The sequence below is a fragment of the Tenrec ecaudatus genome, chromosome 5, assembly GCF_050624435.1.
Source record: "Tenrec ecaudatus isolate mTenEca1 chromosome 5, mTenEca1.hap1, whole genome shotgun sequence".
NCBI lineage: Eukaryota > Metazoa > Chordata > Mammalia > Afrosoricida > Tenrecidae > Tenrec > Tenrec ecaudatus.
In genome coordinates, this window is record NC_134534.1 from 20,552,285 (window position 1) to 20,572,320 (window position 20,036).

The 20,036-nt window shown below is 43.9% G+C and overlaps 1 protein-coding gene across 1 annotated transcript in view; it reads left to right on the forward strand.

Annotated features, from left to right (window-relative positions):
• Window positions 1-20,036, forward strand: part of SAMD12 (sterile alpha motif domain containing 12) — a 272,160-nt gene that overhangs the window by 74,155 nt on the left and 177,969 nt on the right. The gene's annotated exons all lie outside the window — the stretch shown is intronic.

Consider the following 20,036-nt stretch of genomic DNA (forward strand, 5'->3'; position numbering starts at 1 on the left):
CTTCTCCTGCTGTGTGGTGTGGTGGTTTTGAACTGCTGACTTCGAGCTAGCAGTCCAATACATAACCATGACTCATGCTCAAATCCTTGGAACCTAAGAAATTACACTGAATACTCAATAAAGTCTCTAATATTAAGCTGAAAATGGCCTGAATTCAAATCTTATTTAATTTCAAAATCTGTTGTTCCTTTTTTCTCATCTCCCACCTCCTCCCCATCCCCCGAGGAGCATCAAATGATTCTGATCAAATAAAACTATAAAAAACAAACCAAACTCTCTGCCATGGGGTCAATGCTGACTCATGGTGAGCCCTGTGGGTTTCTGAGACTGTAACTATTTACGGGAGTAGAAAGCCCAGTTTTTCTCTTACAGAGCTGCTGTGGTTACGAATCACTGACCTGCCAACCATGTCATTGCAGCCACTACAGCACCGATGCGCCTTTGAATAAAGCCACCGCGTAATGTCAGGGGTATTTTCTCCTAACTAAGCATACTCTTCCTTCAGAAAGCGCTAACAGTCCGTCTGTAACTACCCCTCTGGGACGCCTTGCTTCCTTTTACTCAACCCACCTCTGGCCTGAGCTCAGACCAGCAGGGCAGCCCTCCTCCCCAGTAGAATGGGTGTCATGGAAACTCCCTCTCTTTTTTTTTTTTTTTGCAATTATTTATTTTTTTTTATTTTAACAATTTATTGGGGCTGATACAATTCTTTTCACAGTTCATACATATACATACATCAATTGTATAAAGCACATCTGTACAGTCTTTGCCCTAATCATTTTTTTCTCTTTTCTTCTTTTACATTTTATTAGGGACTCAAACAACTCTTACCACAATCCATACATATACATACATCAGTTGTATAAAGCACATCCATACATTCCCTGCCCCAATCATTCTCAAGGCTTTTGCTCTCCACTTAAGCCCCTTGCATCAGGTCCTCTTTTTTATTTTCCCCCTCCCTCCCCATTCCCCCCTCCCTCATATGCCCTTGGTAATTTATACATCGTTGTTTTGTCATATCTTGCCCTATCCGGAGTCTCCCTTCCCCCCTTCTCTGCTGTCCCTCTCCCAGGGAAGAGGTCACATGTGGATCCTTGTAATCAGTTCCCCCTTTCCAACCCACTCACCCTCCACTCTCCCAGCATCGTCCCTCACACCCTTGGTCCTGAAGGTATCATCCACCCTGGATTCCCTGTACCTCCAACCCTCATATGCACCAGTGTACAGCCTCTGTCCTATCCAGCCCTGCAAGGTAGAATTCGGATCATGGTAGTTGGGGGGAGGAAGCATCCAGGATCTGGGGGAAAGCTGTGTTCTTCATCGATACTACCTCACACCCTAATTAACCCATCTCCTCTCCTAAACCCCTCTATGAGGGGATCTCCATTGGCTGACACTTGGGCCTTGGGTGTCCACTCTGCACTTCCCCCTTCATTTAATATGATATATATATACATATATACATACATATATACATATACACATACATACACACACTTATATCTTTTTTTTTTTTGCATGATGCCTTATACCTGGTCCCTTGGGCACCTCGTGATCGCACTGGCCGGTGTGCTTCTTCCATGTGGGCTTATTTGCTTCTGAGCTAGATGGCCGCTTGTTCACCTTCAAGCCTTTAAGACCCCAGACACTATCTCTTTTGATAGCCGGGCACCATCGGAAACTCCCTCTCTTAAATGACACTGCGTTTTTGGAGGCATTTTGTACAAGGCCCAGACCTACATCAAGAGGAGGAGCTTTTTCTGGAAACACTATGAATTAATAATAATAAGTAACACATTTGTGAACTACATGCATATATCCAGGTAATGTTTGAAGCCTGATGTGCTGGCTTACTGAGTTACTTTAACAATCCGATCAAGTAGACATTGGTACACAGGGGTCAATTAATGAAAGATATGATTGTTCTATTCTGCTGGAAGATACTTTGTTCTGTTCATCGCTGGTCTAGATGTAGACCAAACAGACAGAAAACAGATGGGTCAAGACACACAGAACTGTGGACTTTGGAGTGTGTGATGCTTTTGTTAAGGGGATTCTGGTAAAGGCTTTCCACGATGGCACGGGGTAGTGTTGAGTCTTGGTCTGAAATCAGCGAAGATGGTCTGTCAAGGGCACAGCGGTCCAGGTTGCTCAAGCTAGCCCATTGGAAATGGAGGGCACCTGTTTCCACATGGATTTTGGGTGCTCCCTGTGCATCACCTCCGAGGAAATGTCCTTTCCGTTGTCTGTGCAGTGAGTGGCTGTGCGTGGGCCTCAGAAGGTAAAGATTGCCATCACTTAAGACCAACCTTCAGCAGACAGGTCACTTTGTCGTCATGTACAAACCCCTACCGCCCAATCCCCACCCTTCAGCAGCAGATTTCCCAGAATCCAATATGATTTCTTTCACCTTAGCTGCAGTTTTGACTGATTCGTATTATTCTACTCACTTGTTTTCACTGTGGCTAATTAAAGTCTGAGGACACTGTGTGAGGGCGTACGTTTTGTAGAGTGGAGGGAAGGTGGTGTTAGGAAGACAATGCAGCTACTTTGCGTCTGACGTGTTAGCCGAGAGAGGCGGTACCTCTTAGGACAGTGGCTCTCAACCTCCCTCATGCCATGCGTGACCCTTGAATACAGTTCCTCATGTGGTGGTGACCCACCCCCAACCATCAAATTATTTTCGTTACTACTTCATAACTGTCATTTTGCTACTGTTAGGAATCGGACGAACCACAGGTTGAGAACCATTGTCTTAGGACATTCTTGATGATCGCTGTGAGTCAGTTTGTGAGCAGAGTTGGAAATTACATCGAAACCTGATCACTCTGTGGTGCCACACAGGCTGTGAAAGGAAAGGGAGAGAGCTCCTGGGGCTTCTTGAACGCTGAAGACAAGTAGGACTTGCCTGCGTAGACTCTTCTAAAAAAGGTCCTTTGAATATTAAAAAATATGGGTGAAAGGAAAAAACAAAACAATGAAGAATTCCAGAGAGTGGGCTGATATTATCAGCCGACTTTAATCACACATTTTCAGATGAACACCTCTTTTATTTGCAAAAGCGCTTGGTTATATGACAAGTTGTGATTCGGGTCTGAGAGGCTTTGATTGAATCTCTGGTAGGGTAGTCAATCCTGAATCTTCAGGCTGGCAGCCCTCGCCTTCGCCCCTCGGCCCTTTTATATTTGCTTTGCTGAAAACCTGCCTTGCTGAGAAGTTAGTAGTCTCTAATCACCCTTCCGTCAGGAGTAGGTCATGTATTGGAAGCTGGAGTCATTTGAGTTTATCCAACTCATCAACAAGGAAGCCCCCCTCAAGCAAATGGGATAAAAAGGGGACGTTGGGGTTTATCTCTCACATTTACATCATATTTAGGAGTGAGCAGACTAGAAACGTTAATAAATTTTAGGCATGTGTACAATTATTTTACGGAAGACTGGATGGAGAGCGAGGCAGCTAGGGATTAGGGGGACAGAAATAAAAGTAAGTCCCATCATGCCATACTGCACCCTAGTAATGGGCACCTAACCTGATGCTTCTGTTGGTTTAGTGCACGTACAAATGCACGTTGCATTTCTATCCTCTCACATGGGCATGTGAGTTCTCTTTTTTCTTGAGGTAACAATTGGCTATCCGGTAACTCTAAACTTAACCTGTTGTTACTAAGTGCCCTCAAATCAATTCCCTCTGACTTATAGTGATCTTACAGGATGTGACAGCCCTCAAGAACAATTGTGTGGCAGCACAGGTGTGGGCAGCGTTTCATTCTGTTGTGTAGAGTGTCGCTGTGAGTTGGACCTATAGCCACGGCACCTCACAGGAATCGCATAGGGCTTTCTTGGCTGTAATCTTTAGGAGAAGGAGCTCCAGTGCTTTGAGCCCTCCATTGTTCCACTGGAGACTAGCAACGCCTATGGGGACAGTGCCACTCTGTCCCACAGGCTTGCTGGGCGTCGGAATCGATTCGGTAGCACCGGGTAATCTTTACAGGAGCAGGTTGCCAATCTTCTTCTTGCAGAACTGCTGATGGGTCCTAACGGCCGACCAACCTTTTGTTTAACAGCTAAGCACCTCACTGATTCACTACCAGGGCTCATGCAACTTACCCCAGATGTTGTTTCAAGAAAATCACGGGCTAGAAATGTATACATCTAAAGGCATATGTGATAGGCTTTTTTGCGCCAACAGGGCACCTGGAAGAAGATATGGGTGGGGGTTAGCCTGCAAATCAGGTTGCAGCTTGATGACCTTCAATGAAGGTAAAACCAAGATAAATTGCTGTCTAGAGGGCAGCCCCACTTTCTCTCTGCCTTCACCTTCCTGCGAGCAGACCCTGATGGCGCCAGAGCCCTGGAGATGCATCCACCGCCATTGAATTCACAAGGCTTTGCACCCACTGACTTGTGATAGCCTGCATTCCGCATCATTGTTTGGGACTGTGAGTCTGAAGAGGGACTTATGGACGAGTGTTCAACTTATGGACTTGACTCGGACTGGGCTGGGATGTTTTCCTGATATACAAAGCTTCTTGATATAAAGCTCTCTCCTACACATATATGTGTCACTGGATTTGTTTCTCCAGTCAACGCAGCCTAGCACAGCATATGATGAATATCCATTGTATGCCTATTCTACAGGATGATCTCATAGTGGTTATCAAGATTTTAAGCATACATGTTTTATGAGCCACTAATTCTACCTCTAATAATTTGTCCTAAGAAAGTGTCATGCAAAACTGCAAACATGACTGCAAAAACATGGCCACTGCAACACTATTAAAAATATAAGCAAAACAGAGTAAACATTGCAAGCAGGCTAAAAGTTCAGTCCTAATACACTGTCCAAAAAAGCTTGCATTGAAATAGAATTCTTCCTTTTTTAAAAATGAGGGAGATTTCTGTGCGTTCATGTGAAAAAATGCAGGTGATTGTATTTTTAAATGTGGCCGGGCGAGAAGGGCAGCTTTCTGGGCAATGCCAGGGAGTCGGTTCTGATGCCTGCTGACCCTCTAGGAGAGGACCGGACAGCCTCCGTGGATTTCCGAGATGGTAACTCTTTCAGGATGCCTCCTCGTTCTTCCTCAAAGCAGCCGGTGGCTTCATGCTGCAGGTCTTGCCTTGTCCAGCCTAACCCAGAACCCACTGTGGCCATCTCTGTCTGCCCTCCTTCTGGTGGCTTATGTTGTGGACGCTGAGGATGGCACCGTAGGATGGAAGCTAGTCATCCAGCGTCACGCAGAATGTGAATGCGGGGGTAAGGCTTGGGTTCAAGCTCTACCTGAGCTGTCCAGTACGTGGCACCGGCGACTGTTTGAAATACGGACTGAAATGAAATGAGAAGATTGACTTCCTTGGCCCTGCCAGCCACATTCCATGTGCTCATTAGCCATGTGTCTGGGAGCTGCAGTTTTAGACCTGTCGGATGTGGAACGATTCCTTCATCGCTTCAGGTCCCAGCGGACAGCATTGCTGTGATCTGTGGGCATAGGAGTGAAGAAGAAAATGAGACTGTGCCAGCACTCCCTGTAACGCTTGTCCTGGGCTGCATGGAACGCTGTGGCGCCTCAATCCGTGTAGGAGGTGCTGGACACTGCGGAGGCTGCGTGTCTTTTCCCAGCGGAATTCCTGAGTGTTTGATGGTGAAACGTGAGCACGCATGGCACCTTGGGCTGCGGCAGACGATCAGAGGATGAGCAGACAGTATTCTGGCTCCCCCACCCCAGACTTCTGGGAAGTGTCCCAACAAAATCATTTCACGGTGACAATGGAAATGGAAACTCTTGACTTCTAGATGGACTTTCTAGGTGCTCACAAGAAAACATCCTTTTTCGGGGTCTTATGTCTGTAAAATAAGGATTTCAGCAGGTTGATCTGTCCTTTTACCTTCCTCAATGGCACTGTACTGGGAAGTGGTGACTCAGAGGGAAAATCAAGAATCAGCTGGTCCTTTGAGTGCCTTGCACATATGCCACCTCACACCACACCTCTTATTTACAACGTTATTTCACATCTTCATTTTGTAGCTGAAAAAACAAGAATTAAATGACTTACTTCAACTTAGTTTCTGGCCAGTAGTGAAAGTGCCCTGCTAGTACAGTGGGTTAAGTACTTAACTGCCAACCCAAAAGGTAGTGGTTTGAACCCACCAACTGCTCCGCAAAGGACAGTTGAGGCCATCTGCTTCTGGAAAGAGTGACAGCTTTGGAAACCCCGTGGAGCAGTTCTCGCTTCTAACGGACCTGACAACAGTGGGTCACATTAAATACAAGTAGTCATATATTTGTAAAGAAATTATAAGCCAGTCTTCTGAGAATAGGCCAAAACCATAGATTCCAGCTGAGAGCAACCCTACAGGACAGGACAGAGCGATCTCTTTGGATTTCTGAGACCGTAAATATTTATGTGAGCCACCAGCCTCATCTTTCTTTCTTTTTAAATTTTAGTTTATTGGGGGCTTTTACAGTTCTTATCACAATCCACATGTACATATCCATTTTGACAAACATATGTTGTCATCATCTTTTTCAAAACATTTTCTTTCTACTTGAACTCTTGGTATCAGCTCCTCAATTTTTTCCGCCCATGCCCTCCCTCCCTCCCCAATGAACTCTTGCTAATTGATAAATTCTTTGCCTTTCTGTTTTATGTCTTATACCGACTGCTCCCTCCCTTCACCCACTTTTCTGTTGGCCATATGCTGATTACTGTGATTGGTTTCACCACCCCCTTCCCTTACCCTCCGAGTATTGCTATTCTTTTTATTGGTCCTCAGGGGGTTATCTGTCCTGGATTCCCTGTGTTGCAAACTCTTATCTGTACCTGTGTACATGTTCTGGTCTAGTCAGATTTGTAAGGTAGAATTGGGGTCATCATAGTGGGGGGGAAGGGGGTTCGGAAAGCATTAAAGAACTAGAGGAAAGTTGTGTGTCTTGTTAGTGCTATATTGCACCCTGATTGGCTCATCATTTCCTTGTGGCCCTTCTGACAGGGGGTGTCCAATTGGCTACTGAGGGGCTTTAGGTCTCCATTCTGCCCTCCTCCTCATTCACATTGATATGGTTTTTTTTGTTTTGGGTCTTTGATGCCTGATACCTGATCCCATCAACACCTCATGATCACACAGGCTGGTGTGCTTCCTCCATATGGGGTTTGTTGCTTCTTAACTAGATGGTTGTTTGTTTATGTTCAAGTCTTTAATAACCCAGATGCTATATATCTTGGTAGCCAGGCACCATCAGCTTTCTTCACCTTTTGTTTATGTACCTGCTTTGTTTTCCGTGATCATGTCAGGGAAGGTGAGCATCACAGAATGTCATGTTAGTAAAACAAAGTGTTCTTGAATTGAGAATTGAGAGAGTACTTGAGTAGAAGCTCAATGTCCATCTGCTGCCGTAATAATTTGTAAATAAATATATGTAGATATATTCCCCTATCATTATATATAAATGTATTTATAGATATACGTGCCTGTATTTAGACTTCTATAAATTTCCTTTGCCTCCCAGTTCTTTCCTCTATTTCCTTTTAATTTCCTCTTGTCCTGCTATCATGTTTGACCTTAATTCGGGTTTTGGTGATTACTCTCAGCTACATTGCCCTTGATCGAGCCCCTTCAAGCATCCTATACCCTCCTTGCCATCAATTTTTTATCACTTGCTCTTCCTTTGTCCCTGGATTTGTTGGCCCCCCCTCTTCCTTTCTCCCATCTCCCCCTCTCCTGTGTCCCAACCCCCAAACCATTGGTCCCATTGTTCTCTCCTCTGGATTGCTCATTCTGTCAATCTTGTCCAAATAGACATGCATAGACAATAATATGTGCAAAAACAAAGCAGAGCAAAGTATAACAAAAAAAATAAATTAAAAACCAACATAAAAATGAAAAGCCCTCAATCAGTTCCAGGTCTGTCCATTGACCTTTATGAGTGTTTTCCAGTGGAGTCCACTGGGGTCCACTGGGGTGCCACACCCTGGCCCCAAGGTCCACCTTTGGCATTCCATGGGGACTTCATTGCTTTGCTCCCCTTGCTGCTCCGCTGCATGTCCTTAGTGTTTCACTCCAGTGTGATGGGCCCGGATCAGGCACATCTCCCACACCATGTCCCCAGTGCTGTACCCCATAGCGCTATGTGTCAGTGAGGGACGTCGCATCTCATGATGGAGCCGTCCCTGTGATCCTCCCTGTGTATGGGCTTCTCTGAGCCAGGAGATTGTCCTCAGGGATTGCTGCAGCCTCATCTTTCTCTATGGAGCTACTTGTGAATTTGAACCGCTGACCTTGTGGTTATTGGAGTAATGCTGCCGGGGCTCCTTAAGCCAGCCAAAGAACAGGTTCAAACACGGAGGATATTCCTTGTTTCTGAGAGAGAACCACAGGAGATCTTGATTGCTGTATTACATAAGGGACAAGCCATGTCAGTATCTAAAACAGTGAATAATTGCCTACACTTGGCTTTGGGATACATTATGTGAATCCTTGGCAGCAGACAGCCTTTTCTCATTAGGCTAATATTAGATTTGGTTTAGATTTCTTTGGCACAGAATTAAAGGACCTGGCCTGGGCATGGGGTGCTGGAGGCCGGAGGAGAAGAAAGCCTGGTGCTTTGCTTAAGCCGGGAGCAGGTAAATGACAGTTGGCTGCCGAGAGGGTGGCAGATTTACATATAAGTGAGAAGGACACATCAATCTGGGATGAAACCATGAAATTAAACCAAAAGCTAAAAGAATTTAGACATGGATTTTAAAAATGAGAGGTGGATTGTACTTAGCTTTGATCAAATTATATTATTCAGCTGCCTCTGGAAAGATCTGGGGAAATTTGGGGCTCAGATGATCTAATTCTTGGCTATCTGTGTCTCTTGGCTCTGCAAGCAAGAGTGTCTCAGACCCAAGCTGCCACTACAGTATAATGTCACTGAAGCCATGAAAGGACATGATCCGCGAGAGACATAATGAGCACATGCTTTGTAGAGAACTGTCACCAGGATAAGGATGAAAGATACCAGGCAGAATGATGTCATGCTCCCTGAGCTCCCAAGCCCCCGGCCATATCCATCAGCCATTTGGACAGATCTCAGAAGAAACCACAGTAAGTTCCAAATTTGCAAAGATAAACATTCAATGCCTAAGTAGCAAGCTCTAAAGAGGGTCAGTAGGTAGAAGAGAGCTTTAAAAAGTTCATGGAAAAATGAAATGAAAGAGAATGAACACGTTTCATGAATTTTGGAAGCCGCTCATACACCGAGTCGATCTGAGGCATCAAGTTAGGGTGTACCAAATGAAGAAAACTGAGGGAGCATCTGACCCACTGGTTTATTACAAACACAGGGAGCTGATGTTCGAATGAGATTAAATGACCTCTCCAAGACCTGGAAGCAAGCAGTAGTTCACGTTCATCCCAGAATTCAATTCTTCCAACAATGGCTATTGCTTTCCACTCTTTGATGCGGATACATCGATAGGAAACAGCAAGGATCCGCTTGGGATGGTACTTCCCCAGTGTTTTGAGTCCGTGCTATTGTTCTTGCCATCAAGTCAGCCCCAACTCAAGGCAGCCTCATGTAAAAGAGAGCAAAATGTGGCCTGGATCCTGTACTTTCTTTAAGATCGATTGTACAAGTATACACCCCAGCTCATTGTTGCAGCCAGTGGTGTTTTGGGTGCCTTCCAATCTCGGGAGATCTTCTAACACTATATTGGACAATCGTTTGTTGTGCTCTGTAGGGTTTGTATTGGCTAATGTTTTTGGAACTAGATCACCAAGCCTTCCTTCCTAGTCTGTCTCAGTCTGGAAGCTGGGCTGAAACCCATCTGTTGTGACTGTCAGTGCTGGACAGCATGCAAGCCACCGCAGGACAGCACACTAACAGAGAAGTCATAGACTAAGACTGTAGGTTGTGCTGCTTGGGAAGGCCAAGTGGAAGGTGATAAGTAATGAAGGAGGGGTTCTCACAGTGGGTAAAAGAGAGCCCACGTATGCAGAATGCATTCCACAGCATGGATATACCTCTAGTCTCCCTGGCGGTCAAATGATGCCAATAATTTTATACCCAAATGGTACATTGTTTTGAACAAAATTTGGTGTTTTATATTTTAGGCCTGTAATTCTTTAGAAATTACTCATTTTAATCTCTCTAGTAGACATTCCAGAAATGATAACCTTTAATGCACAATTCTGCGAGTACTTCTAAGTCACTGTCGCGGCCATTTATCTGGTCTAAAGCTCCTTTTGTGCTAAAGTGACACTTTTTTGATGCCATGGACAAAAAATTTCCAGGAAAAAATTTTTTCCAAATGACACTAAAAGGGCAGGCAAGGGCACTGGTGACTGATCTAGGGACAAATCTGAGGTGATTTGGTTTGATACAATGTAATCCTCACAGGTTACACTGTATCATTGTGTGTGTATGTCTCTTTTAGACTTGCAGTTTTGAATTTCCCACCCAGTTCCACCCATATGTGGCGACACTGCATACAGAGAACGAACAGAACGAGGAAGTCAGATGGCTCTGCGATCACAGCGGAGGACACCGCTGGACCAGGGAGCAGTTAAGGGACTTCTCTGCAGTGTAATCCCGAGTGTGGCTCGGGATTACCGCTTCTGACAGTTACCATTTACCCCGAGTCACATTCGCGATTACCGCCAGGGAGGCTAGAGAAAGTGTGTTTGAATTCTGAGGGTAGTTTATCTCATAGAACTCGTAGCACGTAGGCAAAACCCCAAACTCGTCACTCTGGTCAATTAAAAAAAAAGAATGGATTTGGGCTCTTCTAGTGTCCCAAAGCTCATCATCTGTCAGTCTCTCCTTTGGGTCTCTGCTCCAGATACACTGACCTTTCTGGTTCTCCACCATTCCAAGGGAATGCTCCCGGTGCTTGTCATTCTTCTGCCTGTGACGTTTCCCCTCTAGATCAGTGAATGACATTTCCTCACTGTTACAGCATTGATGTCTGACACTTTGTCCAACACATGATAGAAAACACAGATTTAATAAGTCAATACATAGATTTTTAAAATACTTTTACTGGCATACATTTAGCATATCCTACCATTTAATCATTCAATCATATTAATAAGAGTCATACAATCACCACCACAATTCATTTCAGAAAATTTTTCTTCTCAAATTCATTGTGAGTAGCTCACGTTTCTCCCCAACCTCCGCTGCCTTGTTTCTAGGAAATTATTAATTCAGTTGCTGTCTCTCTAGATTTACCCATCCTGGACTTCACATACAGACAGTCCTACAACACACACACACAAACACACACACACACACACACACACACACACACACACACCCTCTGAAACAGCATCAACAATGATGAAACAAAACAGGGAAACCACAATAAAAGAAAGAAAGCAGAACACATTAAAAAAAGAAAAAATTTAAAACAGGTCAAAAGGGAGATCAAAGGATATTACATTTTGGCCTAACTTTACAATGTCCTTTATCTGATAACAAGGCGATTCCATCCCTGAATTATGGTTAGAAGGCATTCCCTGGAGGCCTCACCTGTGCGGGGCAGGGGGGGTTGCTGAGAGGGGGTGGTGTCTCCAACTGGGTTTCGGGCTTCCACTGTCATCATTTTCTGTAAGAAAGGGAAATTCTGTTCTGTATTTTTCCCCACTTGCTTGTGATTCTTCCGTAGCAGCTTTGATCGGCATTCATGAAGGCAGCCAGCCACCATCCCACTCTGGCCTCATGCAGGCCCTTGCCTTTTGGTCTTTCTCGCTTTGCCTCATATTTATTTTGTTGTTTTCAGATTCTCTGCAAGTCAGCAGGTGAAGAAAGGTACATTTTGCCTGAGTTAGGTAACACTGGACTGTATCACGGGAATGCTCTTTTGGATTGATGTGTACAAATGAGATGTCATTTGTAAGCAAAGCTAGGGAAACTTCTATCTAAAAGCTCGTGACTACCAAGTTGATTTCAACTCACATCGACTCCTTAGGACAGAGTAGAACTGCCCCTTGTGGATTCAGAGATGGCAAATCTTTATAGTAGTGGAAAGCCGCACCCACCCTCCAACCCCCTGGTGGTTTGGAACTGCTGGCCTTGTGGCTAACAGCCTAATGCCAGGGTTCTTCCATGTCTACCCTGTTATTCTTCACTGTCCCGAAGGCAAGGCAAACATCTGTTTTCCGTTTATGGCAGACACTCCAAACTCCACTTTAAGAATTTGAACTTTTAAACTAGTACCCAGTGATTTCTGTCACCTTCAGGATTGGCCAAGACTTGTTCCGATGGCAGGTTTGCTTCACCCACACGCGAGCTCTATTCTGGGTTCTCAGTGTACGCAAGTGCCCTCTCCTCTGAATTCACCCTCTCTCCCTGAAGTCAAACCTTTACAGGAACGAATCTGATACTTTCGCTTTGTGCCCTTTCCCCACAATAAAAATGTAAATGGAGGGTTTATTCCATCTGAAATAGGAAAAGCACCAAGGAAAATAAAAACGTATCTCTCACTAAATTGGGAATTATCAACTTAAATAGAAAATTCAGTGATCAAACACTAATCCATGCCTGTAACCTTATCTCCACAGCCGAACATGTTAGAAAGGGCCTTCTAGTGCTGCGTTAGCCAATACCCTTAGCAATATGCGTGCCAGGTACACGTGTTGGCCAAGTACCAAATGACTGAGATTTATATCATGGTTGGACTGAAATTGAATATCACTTTCATAGAAACAATGTCTGGATGCAAGACTGAATCTGAACTATTAATAAGAGTATCTATTTAGTACCACTTAATTACGATGATAGAAAGCCAGTCTTATAAAAATTGGCACGATAGTGCATCGATGATAATTTTTGGGAACTGCCGTTCCTGTGGCTTCTATATTGCCCATTTATGAGACTAAAAATGTGCTCTCTTTAACTAAGGTCACTGAAAGATCATCATATAGGCTTCCTTCAAACTGCTATTACAGCGTAGCGCTCGTGACGGGACCTCCCCCATCATTAGAAGAACTCACTGAGATCAGAATGTCAGCCCCTGGACTTGTCATCTAGCTTTGGTGTTGGTTTTTTAAATCATTTTAGTGGGGGCTTGTACAACTCTTATCACAATCCATACATCCATCCATTGTGTCAAGCACATTTGTACATTTGTTGCCATCATCGTTCTCAAAACATCTGCTTTCTACTTCAGCCCTTGGGTATCAGCTCATTCCACCACCACACCACCCACTACCTCATGAATCCTTGATAATTTATAGGTTTTTTTCATGTCTTACACCAATCACTGTCTCCCTTCACCCATTTATTTGTTGTTTGTCCCCCTGTGTGGGGGTTCAGTGTAGATAATTGTGATTAGTTCCCCTTTTCTCCCCCCACCTTACTCTTACCCTCCTGTTATCTTGGTCCTGAGGGGTTTATCGATCCTGTATTTCCTGCTTTGAGCTCTTTTTTGTACCTGTGCACATGCTCTGGTCTAGCCGGATTTGGAAGGTAGAATTGGGTTCATGGTAGTGGGAGGAGGAAGCATGAAAGGACAAGAGGAAAGTTGTATGTTTCGTGGGTGCTACACTGTGGTCTCTGTGACTGGCACCAATTCCTTGTGACCCTTCTGTAAGGGGACCCACATTTGCCACCTTGTTTGATGAACATGTCACCAAGGCAGACCCGTAACCAAAGCCTGGGTGTGTACTTAAATATTTTTTTTCCTTCGAGATTTGTTATGGAGGACTGGGTAAAGATTTACAGAGCAGCTATCCATTTTACACTGATCAATTCATACATGTTTTGTTTCAGCTCATCCATTGCAATCCCTCGTTGCACCATCCCTGCATCTCACTTCCTCCCCGCACTGCCTGTTTCCTCTCCTCCCTCTTTCCTACCCCTCAGAATGTTGTCGTGGGTAAAGTTTGCCCCTTTGGTCTTCACTGGTGGATTCTTCTAACACAAGTTCAATGACAGACCTGAAGGGAGACGAACGGTTGTAGTTCAGGAGTCCCACCACCCTGTCTATGCAGTAAGCCTGGCCGATTTTATGAGTTTGAGTATTGTTCCACATTTTGAAGAAGGTGGTTTACGAAAAGTTTTCAAATGCAAGTTTGATTTTATTGCTACCCCTTGTGTGTACGTGTTTATATAATGCGTCACAATGTTCATTATAAAATGCAATTTTCAATTCAGAAGGCAGGATGGTCTTGTTAACGGGCAAGTCCGATCACAAGCTTCTTTTCAAAATGCTGCAGTGACACTCTGTTGTCCTCAGAAGTTGAAGTCCTTACAAATGCCCTCCAAAGCCCTGCATGCTTTGTCCCCTGGCAAGTCACTCAGGCCAGCTGCCCCCGCGCTGTTCCGTGCTCAGCTGCTCCTGGATCAGACGTAGCATTTCCCCACTGCAGAGCCTTTTCATTGCCTCTTCCTCCTGCCTGGATTCCTCCTGAGGCTCCCTCCTTCACCCCCTTCAAATGTGGGCCCACGGCAACCTTCTCCATCAGGCTCACACGGGCTATGCCATCTAAACGACAGTCTGTCTTCCAGTACCCTTTGCTCCCTCTCAGTCCTCTCAGTGTTCTTCCCCTACTGCCCATCACCTGTGAAAACAGTATCTATAGCTTACTTACTGGTTATGTTCATTTTTCTCTAAATTGTGGTAAAACAGATCTAGCAACATTTGCCATTTTAATACTGTTTTTAGTACACGAAGGGAGATGACATCCTGTGACCATCACACTGTTGTATAGAAGACACAACCACTCTCCATCCCCGAAACAGAAACTCAGTCCCCTGGAAATAGTTACTGCCCATCTCCCCCCTCCTACCTCCCCTTGGTGGCCACTTCTCTATGCCTTTGTTACGTCTTAGTGACATATTGCTAACATAACTGCCTGGCACAGAGTAGGGACTTAGCTTTCTATGGTTGGAATGACATCTTATAATAGTAAGTAGACATTTAGGCTTCAACTAGATAATAGCCTTTTAATATATAAAGTCCTTGTTGAGAATTCCCTTTGGAATTACATGTACAATAACTATTTTCATTGGAAAGGGAATGTACACATAGCAAGATTAAATCCAGGCTTGTGCTACTGCTACATGGATCACATTTGTAAATAACCTGTGTGATCGAATGACTATAATTGCATTCAAGTTCAAGGTTGTCAAAAGTGTAGTTGTAGTTGGTCTTTGAACACCAGGACTGAAGACAGTTCCTATAAGCTACTCTTTGACTATGTGCTGCAATGAAAACTAGCCACCAGAGCCCCCTTATCTCTTACAAGATTAGTCCATTTTGCTCCTAAATAGTCACATGCTGCTTCGCTTATGCATTACATGGCCAATCTATTTTTAAGGGCCAATCTGACACCAGCCATTTCTTAGTTATACTAAAGGGTTAATTTTACACATGCCCAGATGGCAATAACCCTTTACAGGGAAGCCATTATTAGTTATGAACTAAAGTAAAGAGAAGGGAGGGGAAAGGAGGGAAGAGGGCATCAAACTTGAGCTTGTTTTCAAGTCAGCATGTTTTTGTAGAGGAGATGTGATTTCATAAAGAGTACAGGCCCTGAGGCCTGGACCTGAGCCCTGATCCGCCACTGAGTCACTTTAGAAAACTCAACTTACTACCATCTGATCAATTCTGACTCATAGTCACAGTAGAGGACAGGGTAGAACTTCTCCTGGGAGTTTCCACGACTGTAAATTGTTATAGAAGTAGAAAGTCTCGCCTTTCTTCTGCAGAGCAACAGGGAGTTAGTGTCTAACTGGCGGCCAGTGGTTAACAGACCAATGCACCACCCCCTGCGCCACCAGGACTCTTTCCTGTATCACCTAACGTCAAGCAGTCGACCTCCCTGTGCCTCGAGTTCTTCTTCTGTCCACTAATGCCCATACTAGTACCTACGTCATTGGCGTCTTGTTAGGATCATTAGAATATATACATAAAGTGCTTACAATTTCCTAGACTCTTAAACACTATTATAGGTGTTTGAAGAGTCCTGGTGCCGCCTTAGTTAAATATTAAGCTGTTAGTCAAAGTCTGGCCATTTAAAATCCACTCATCGACTTAGCAACTCCTTGGGAGAATGACCTAGCGAATGAAAAATCCCTTTCTGCAAAGTTCCCAGCCTAGGAAACGCTAGAGAGGAGGTTCTATGCTGTCACATGGACTTGCTCCGAGTTGAAATCAACTAGTCATTACACTTATCACGAGTGTTATCCTTGATGTCATTCCATTTTCAAGAAATATTGTTGAAGATGAACCTGAGAATGAAGCTATGTCTTTCTAAGGGGAGGTTTCAGATTGGCCGTCTGGAGCCATATTGAGTCCACCAGCAAGTTTTGTTTGGCTACACAGACTTTAATGATTAAATTGTTCTCCAACAGTGGAAAAACCAAGGAATGTTTCATTTTTAAAACTCCAGATTTCCTGCTGCTTCTAAAAAGTGAAAGATATGGAAATGCTAACCTTCAATTTTGAGTCTCTGGTGTTGGCTCGCAGCTTCCCCTTTTAGATAGACATGGTCTTTCTAGTTTGAGTCTGCCCTTTCCTGCCTTCTTGGTTCATTTTATTCCACACTTGGTTCCTTACACAGCTGTGTTTCACAGTGTCAGAGTACAAGGGAGTATTTATCCTCTTTAACTTAGTGAGCCTGACTCTTATATCTTCAGCAAGACACATGCCATCCTGCAGTCTCATAGCGTCAGTGTGGTGATCCTCTTGTGAGCCAGACAGAAATCAATCCTCCCTTCATGGGGTTTCCATTCTCTTGAGGGACATGATCTCAATCAAGTACCAGAAGGTAAATGCTAATAGGTATTTAGAAGGAATCCAACTAATGTTTGAGGAGCTAGAATAGAAATTAAAATGGGCCTGGGGATGGAGGAGAAAAGTTATTTTCTGAAATGAAATCTAAAGGTTAGGAAAGAGCAGCCACGCCACAGGAGGGGAGCAAGAACATTTCGTAGAACTTAAGGTAGACGATTACATGCAGCACAGGAATAGAAATAACGTGGTGAGGTTTGTGATGACTCTGGGGGATATTAGGGAGATCGCATGACTTGGCCAGAGTTTTGTACTGAATGGAATGGTAAGCCAGTGATGGCGTCAGCTGCTCTGGGAGAGTCGATTAGAAACTAGCAAGAGTAGAAACAAGGAGACTAATAGGTAACCTTACAGGCAGTCTTCTGTTTATGAATGAAATCCATCCCTGCATCTTTATGAATTGGGAGTGTGGTTCTTACCTTGCCGTACTTTGATAAAAGAAAAGGCTTGACGATGTCTCATGTTTCGTGCTTTAGAGAGCTGGGAGTAGAGCAAGTGAAGGTCACTGAGAAGAAGAATTTGTTGTGAGGAGGGATTGATTCAATGGTCTCAACATGAGGGAAATTGTACATGACCTTACAGGGCAAGTAATTGCTGTCATTCTGGAATATTGGAAGTCAATATTAACATGTTCCTCTAAGCAGATGGAGACGATCAGTTGCTCTTTTTACTCTGAACAACTGAACTAAAATTAAATTGCATTTGAAGATCTTAAAGCTTTTCTCTTGGGTCCCAGCCGTTGTTACCAATGTCAGGACATTCTGAGGGTGTGCATGTCCCTAGCACCCTGTTTTGCACTCGTATATAATTGACAACAATTAGCTGCAGTTTCCATCTTGTTCTGATGTTGAGCTGGCCTTTCATGTAGCTCATCCTTTGTTCTTCCATGTGTCACTGAGAGCTTAGTATCTGGAACTGGTCTAAATTACAGGGCCGAAGATAGAAGTGAATGTTCTTGTACTGTCATTGGTGTGTGTGTGTGTGTGTGTGCGTGTGTGCGCGTGCGCGCGTGCAGGCCTTAATCCGCTTAAGCAATTATTTTGTTTTGAGGAAGCTGACCTATTTTTCTATCCTGAATGCAAATCTGGACTGCATCACTTACTGGTTACACATCAGCTTTCTGAGACACAAGTATTTCTCCTTGAATAACCTTTTCCCCTCTTGGGCTTAACTTGGTTCATATTTATCAGCAACATCTGGAGTTGGTACAGCGGAGTTATTTAGAGACGTGCTTCGTAGTGCATTTCTGCGCATCATGACAGTTTTGAGACAACGCCACCATTTTGCCAAGGGTGGCTCCCCGTGGAACCCTGAGATTTACAGCCATTTCTAGGGAGCACAAAACTTGTGTGTCCAGGTGAAAAGTCCCAGGGAACATAGTGAAAGGATGGTTACAATGGGAATAGTAATAGGAACCATCTGCTCTGACATCCTCGTTTTACTGGTGAGAACATTGATGGCCAAAGAGACAAAACGACGTGCATCAACCTGTAAGAAGTGAGTTTATAGAGATGTAGAGTCTATAACGTTATCAGCTCTTTTCTGGCCTTAACATTCCCTACTCTGCCCATCTCCATGCAGATGACAGAAACTGGTAATCCAGTTTTCTGATTCTCGGTTTAATAATTCTTCTACCAGGACTTTTCCTTCTGGAGACTTTATGCAGTAGGTAATCTTCTTCAGTATTTATAGGAAGAAGCTTTCTTTGCTCAACGGGATACTTTGTTAGGGAGAGAAAACATGATAAAATTCAAATTGAGTTCAGTTTGATTATTTTCTGCTTAGCGAAGTTCTTCTTAGAGTTACTGATAGGTTGGGGTAGAGTCATGCTCTGGGGCTGGATGAGGTGATGGCTATTTCTAAAAGGGGATGGAGAAGGGGCTGGCATCTCCACATACACATTTCTCCTAACACTTTAGAAATATAGGTAATTTGGGTACATATATATGGTAAGCAGAATTTGCCTTTATGACGAATAACTTAACACTGGCAAACCCACAACCCAACTTAGTCTGTTCACTCATCAAACAAGTTCTTTTGCCAACAGTGAGTTGGATCTGTCCGTCATGGGCCCTCTTCCTCAGTGCGCACGCTCAGGCATACCTTTGTGGGCTTTGGCATTGTTGACGAGTTCCTGTTGTATTTGTTTTGGGAAGTGCACAGGGACCTTTATTTTTCTTTCTATGAGGTATCGGTGTAACTTGATTTTCTGCCTGGGACTGACTGACTTTGCAATGACCTTGTTGTGGTTCCTTGGTTTCCTCCTCCCCCCCCCCCCCCCCACCGTGAGTATCGGTTTGGGTTTCGAGCTGCCACAGAGTTGATTCAGACTCATGGCTACCTCTTGAGTAAGCAGCGTAGACATGTCCTCCATGGAGTTCTCAACGCCTGTAGGTCCCTAGGGCCCCTTCTCCCAAGGTGCTTCTCAGTGGACTCAGACTTCAAATTTTTCAGTTAGTAGCCAAGCATGTTAACCTCTTGTAGCACCCAGTGAGTGACCCTTCTGCAAACATAGTGACTTCCAGAGGGCCCTTAACTCTTTCCTGGCCTTCACATGTTCTGCTGTGTCTGCCTCCAGGCAGATGACGGCTAGGTCCATAGCCTCTGGCCCAATTTCTCTCTTGTGCCCTTCTCCCTCATTTTCTGCGACTTGGTGGACGGTTTTATTTGAATGTATTACCATTTCTCAAAGAGCAACAGCAAAAGGAACCTAGCAGAAGCTGTATTTCTCCTTTAGGAACTTGTAAACCTCGGACACAAAAATTATGGTAGAAAACCAATGAAAATAGTCAGCAACCACATTCTCCACATCCTCCCCCCACCCTCCTCCTTTCTCTCTTTTCCTTTTTCATAAGGAAAAGGTATTTCTTAAACTGTTAACATTACTCTTCTAAATATTTTTCTTTTAGACTCAGCAGGTATCGACTTGTATATGTGTGAACCATGAAGGAATTTGTTCTGTATATTATAGCTTTCTGAACAGAATTTATTAATCTAATAGTCCGAGGAACCGTAAACTTTAATACACTAATTTTTCATACTTCAAGTCAGATTAAGCAATGCACTTTAGCACTTGGCTTCTTTTATTGAAGAAGGTATTTTTAAGATGATAATTATGCCCTTTTAGTTTGTTCTGGATATATATATAAATGGTTTTAATTCCTCTTTTAAATTAACTGTACAAAGGAATGATGCAGATATGACTTAACAGGTAGACATTGGCTTTCTCCAAGTTTTTATTATTTTCAAATGAAT